Genomic DNA, 5,957 nt, shown 5'->3' on the forward strand with positions numbered 1-5,957 from the left:
ATTTATTCTGCCTCTTTTTCCTGTCGGAAAATAAAAGGAAAAGAATAACATCGTTTTGGTTCTCTATGGAAGAACAGCCTGCACTAAACAGCCGTGTTATTATGAAATGTTTGACAATAAAAGTTCTTAAACTTGGTCATATTTTGTCACACCACAATCACAAACTTCATGGTACTTGACTTGTATTTTATGTGATAGATGTAGTAGCAGAAAGTAGAGAATGATTGTGAAGTAGAAAAAAAATAACAGATGGCTTGCAAAAGGGTTTACATGTAAAAATGTGGAAAGCACATGTATTAAGCAACTCTTACTTTGATTTCCGGAAATAACAGATTAGACCAGATTTAAACTTTTGGTATCCTCACAAACTGCTATGTGTGTCAGAAAACTAATACCATAAGTATATAATATTAGTTTTTATATTGTCATATTGACACATAGTGGTAGTATCATCATAATGTGGGAATACTTTTCTTCGAAACGAACGGCAGCTAAATACAGTGAAAATCCTGCAAAAAAAGGATTATGATATATCAAATAGTACTTATATGTCACAACCATCCATTCAAAGTTCAAATCTACGGTACATCTAGCCACAAATTATTATCCAGACTTGAAAACTGATGATAGAGACATATGATGACAGCGGTAACTGTGGCAGAAGTTGAATCTGGAAGAGTCAGAACAAATACACACCACACTTTTCAGATTTTTCTAAATCATCTTCCTTACACCATGAAGGTCTATCATATAAAATCCTGATAAAATACAGTGCAGTTGCAAATGTAAACTGTCAACATGGCACGATTAGTTTTATTAGTCAGTCAATGACTAATAAAACTATTAGTCATTACTAATAGTTTTAGTAATGACTAAAACTATTAGTTTTAGTCATTACTAATAGTTTTAGTAATGACTAAAACTATTAGTAATGATAGTTACTAAGGAAATTAGTTACTAGGAAATGTGAGGCTTAAGCTCATAGAAATGTGCTTAAGCCTCACATTTCTATGAGGCTTAAGCAAGGTAATCTCTGTATCTCATTTGAATTTCTCCAACATGATATTTCACAGGAAATATTGCCTTCTAGAGATTATTTCTCAATAATCTAAATTAAAACACACTGAGTAAAATCTTGTTGAGACATAGATCTACAGTGTGTTCTTGTATGAAGAAATTCTGCTTTTCCAAAGCTGAAGACACAGAAGCTCCTTCACCTGCCCCATTATACATAGTTAGTCCCTCTGCCGTTGCTGACTTGGCTTAATATGTTCTGAAACACAGTATATATTCCAGGTTAGACTCCCACATGCTCAGCTTTCTGCTTTCCTTCAGGTTAAATGGCTAGAACTGCCAGCTCAGCATGTCTGCTGGTGACTGCGGCAACGTTTTTTTTTTGTTTTTGTCCAGATGGCATCACCTTGTCAGTGATGGTTACAGTCAAGGATTAACCTTAGGAAGTGTATAAGCACTTAAAAACTATGTGGCTAAGCTGTTCATATTGATATTGTTTTTCTTGTATTTTATGATATTCCCAAAAATGAGGATTTGATTTTAGATAGAGAAATTATATTAACTTTATGTAGAAAAACTTTCACATTTTGCTGTGCTATTAGTGAGTGATGAAAGTATATATTTAAAAAATCCAAAAAAGAAAATGTATTAGTTTATTCCAAATTTACCTGAACTCCACATTGTTTCTCTCAGGATCGGTGGATTTATTTTAATCATTGGTTAATACTATGTAAATCCCATAATAACCCCAGTCAATCCAAGTTTTATCATCCAAGAAGAGTTAAAATTACACTGACTACAGATCTAATTGCATTACTAATCCACAGTAATTTTATCCAAGGCTTTTGTTTTGCAAAGTTACAATCCTGAACTTTGCAGGATTGGAAAGTTCAGGATTGAACTTTCCAATCCGGTAAAATGAGGATATTACAGGGGGTTTCTCGGCACCTTAGTGCATTTCTCCAAGTACAATTATCATAACTTAGTTCAACTTTAGTTACTTGTGCACATCACATTAACTGTTTCTCAATCATTCTAAGAAACTGCAAATGTGTTTGTACATCCATCAAATGTTACCATACATTTCTCTACTGCTTTTGGAGATTCTTATTTGCTTTTGTCATTTCCATCAAAATCAACAATGCTTATGAACGCTGACTCAACCATTAAAGTCCTTGTTTGTCACCAAGATCTGATTATATTGCACTGGAAAATACAGAGTGTAATGTCAAAAACATGCTCAAGCAATTTGCTCTTTTTGTTCATAAACATGATGCCAGGATTTCTATTTTGCTGACATTAACGTTGTCATCGACATGAATTGTTAGTGAGGAATGGACTGAGCAAACTACATGCTTTTGCCAATTAGCAATCAGGTTTTGGACTTTAATTGGTTTGAGAAATGCTCTAGCTGTTGTGCAAAAGTTAAGACTGAGAAATTGGTGGGAAATGCACCAAAGCGCCCGGAAAAAGTTATAACGGAGAATGTAAACGATGAAATCATAGTTAAGATATGACTGCCATCTTGTGGCCAAATATGGTAAATGCTGCTAATCTGTTCTAATCTTTTCTTTTCTAATCTCTTCTATAATAGTCAAATAATAACTAAACATACATATTAGATCTTATTTACTTAAGTAGTTTAGTAGTCATACAACTATCAATGATAATAAAATTTAGAGAATTTAAAAATTAATTTTAAAGTGCATTTCAGCAACAAGGCAGTTCAGTCTTTAGGTGATAAAAACACAAAAATACAAAGTCATAAAAGGCCCCACACAGTCAACAACTGAGAAAACCAGAAAACATTATACATTTTGTCAAGTACCATTGTCAAGTATGTTGGTCATTGTTTGATTTATTATGGTTCAAAAGCAACGCTGAACAGGTGGAGTTTTAGTCTAAATGTAAAGGAATTCAGCATTTCAGCAGTTTAACAGTTTTCTGGAAGTTTGTTCTTAATTTGTGGTGCATAGAAGCTCCTAGAATTTAAGTTTATATCCATTTTGTGCATATAAACTCTGGCGAAAACAAATATTTTTATGCCAACTAATAGCGAGGACTAAACATATGAGTTCATTTAATTTTCATTTTAATTGAAATGAGTTATGTTTGTTTTCACATAAGTTTTATAGCAGATGTTGGAGATTAAATACATAGATACAGATGTACCAATGTATAAATAATGTTCCAAACAGGAACCCAAACCTTTGGGATAACAGTAATATTTAATTTTCAAAACATAAAAATGGATCCACAAAAATGCCTTTTTAATAGCTTTATTTTAGAAGATTTTAATTCGAGCTACACAGTAGTGCAGCTATGCTCAAAACCAACAAAAGACCAAATTGGGAAAACGTGAACAACAATCAGTCATAAGGTCAAATGAATAAAAGCATAGGCTGCTGCTTTCTTTTTGTTTTTATATCTGATTCACTTTGACAGTGACATTTTCCTCAAAGGGAGCAATATGGTGACCTTTCTTTGTGGCACTCAGTGCCACATTTCCAGTTTGAGATCTGTCACTGTGACAGATCAGATAAAGCTCCTCTGTGGCCTCGAGAGGCCTGAAAAAAGCAAAGGTAGGAGAAAATAGTGGTGACTGTTTCAGTTTGTGACAAGTGATGTAAACTCTATGAAGCCAACTTTTATGTGAGAAAAACAATATTCCAACACAATTCCGCAACACTAGTTTTTTTAAACCAGGCTCAGTTAATAATTCAAGATGCTATATGTAAAAAAAAAAAAGATGATACATTTTTTTAATAGGTAAAGTTGCTAAAAACATACTCAGATAAGAGTAGTACTATTTCAGCAACATATTTTTACTCAAGTAAAAGTAGAAAGTAATCATTCAAACAATTACCCAAGTAGGACTAAAATGTGTTCAGTAAAAATTCAACTTGTGTACCGAGTACTGTTCTGGTCAGATTTAAGAAGAAAGAAGAAGCAAATCTCAGTTTTTCACAAAATAAAACATTTGACAACAGTTAACGTAAACATGTGTTGAATAAACAAACTGTTAGCAGTATGCTGATTTGACCTCCAACAGTCTCAGCAGACAGAAAATAACATCAGAACAATGAAGCTTGTTTACAACCCAAAGGTTTTACCAGATGTGCTTATGTGTCTGATGCATTCTGGTTTACAACATTCTTGTTTGTCATTCTGTTCAGTAACTCGAGCAAGAAAATGTACTCAACTAAGAGCAAAAGTAAATAGTATGCAGCTGTAAAATTCCTGCTAGAAGAATATTCTCAAATTAATTTACCCAAGTATAGATACCTAGTTACTATCCACAATTAAGCATTTATCTAAAAACATTAAATATTTTATTTTGTTGCAAAGTGGAACATAGAGACAGCAAACATCTTGGGTTAGAGTCTTCAAAGCATTTATTGACATAGTAGAAAGCAATTGTTACTAGTATGCTACCTAATGAAACCCAGGAAAGATTGGAGTATATATAAGATTTTACCCCAATTTATTTCTGATAACTCAACACTTGAAATCCAGTGTGGCCAACTGTCTTTAGTAAAAAGAGTACTTTGTGTAATATAGTCTTAATATTAATTCAGTTGTTCTTTGACAGCCTCAGAGATTTGTTCAGATCACAGGACAGCAACGTTATGGAGGGTCTTCTGGTCAGAAAAGCCCAAAGCTTTTTGGCCTACATTGAAATGCCATGTGCAATTGACTGCATGTGCTCAATGGATAATAATACCAATAATATGCCATAATTTTAACACTTTTATTTGTGGATAAAAACTTAAAAAACTATGTCTACTTTATTCATCGTTAAGTAACATTGTGACCGCTTATCATACGAAATCCCTTTTGAAATACAAAAATTCAACAAAATGCGTAAAATTTCAAGAATTATAAATTCTTTGCAAGTACTGATCTGTATGTCAGTCGGTGTAGTACTGCTGATTAATTAGCAAAACTGCTTGTCAGCTAGTCTTTTCGAGGTCTCGACATTTTGTCATTTTAAATACGATCTGCTTTCTAGGAATCTGGGAGAAAAGCAACGTTGGTCCTTTGTACAGTTAACATATAGTATCAGGTAAATAAAATAGTGATTGGAGGCAATTCAAACCTCTGCACAATACAGTGATATTTTTGCATTTTATGAGAAAATATTGCTCCTCCTCTGTGTCTGTCTATCTCCTGCCTGCATGATCCTATCTGGGCTAGCTTCTATGTTATATGACCTTGAGCGTATAGCTGCAGTGGTGCATTCTGCTGATGATTTATTAGCTTCTGACTACAGCTGCACAAATTAAAAGTTTTTAACAAAAATAATTATCAAGAAGTCAACCATCCATCCATCCATCCATCCATCCATTTTCTGTTCACCCTTGTCCCTAATGGGGTCGGGAGGGTTGCTGGTGCCTATCTCCAGCTACGTTCCGGGCGGGAGGCGGGGTACACCCTGGACAGGCCGCCAGTCTGTCGCAGGGCAAAGTCAACCATACATTCGTTTATATTAAAATATGAACACGTTTACTTCTTTTGGCCACAAAACAATTGTGAATCATTTGGTGCAATTGTAATGTATGTGTTTTCTAAATCAAATATTACATTTCTTAATGAGTTGTTTATATGTGTGCATGTAATAGTGTTTACATAAAGTAATCTAAAAAAACCCCACATGGTTTTACTGCTGTTTCCTTGGTAACAAGCAAAACCTTGCCCTTTTAGCCTGCTGGCATTCGTGTGGACTGTACCACTCTGTGGCGGCTAACGGGGGTGCTAGCACACCCACCTTACACAATTGCTCCGCTTAACTCTTATCATAGCGTCAGAAATATCTAAAGGTAAATGTATAATGTTGAAGTATAACCTCTAGTTAATTCTTTCAGGCTTAAAACGACAAATATACGGGTGTATTTTATTTATTTGCTGTTCGGCTCACCCCGGAAAACTACGTCATTACATTA

The sequence above is a fragment of the Xiphophorus couchianus genome, chromosome 7, assembly GCF_001444195.1.
Source record: "Xiphophorus couchianus chromosome 7, X_couchianus-1.0, whole genome shotgun sequence".
Classification (NCBI taxonomy): Eukaryota; Metazoa; Chordata; class Actinopteri; order Cyprinodontiformes; family Poeciliidae; genus Xiphophorus; species Xiphophorus couchianus.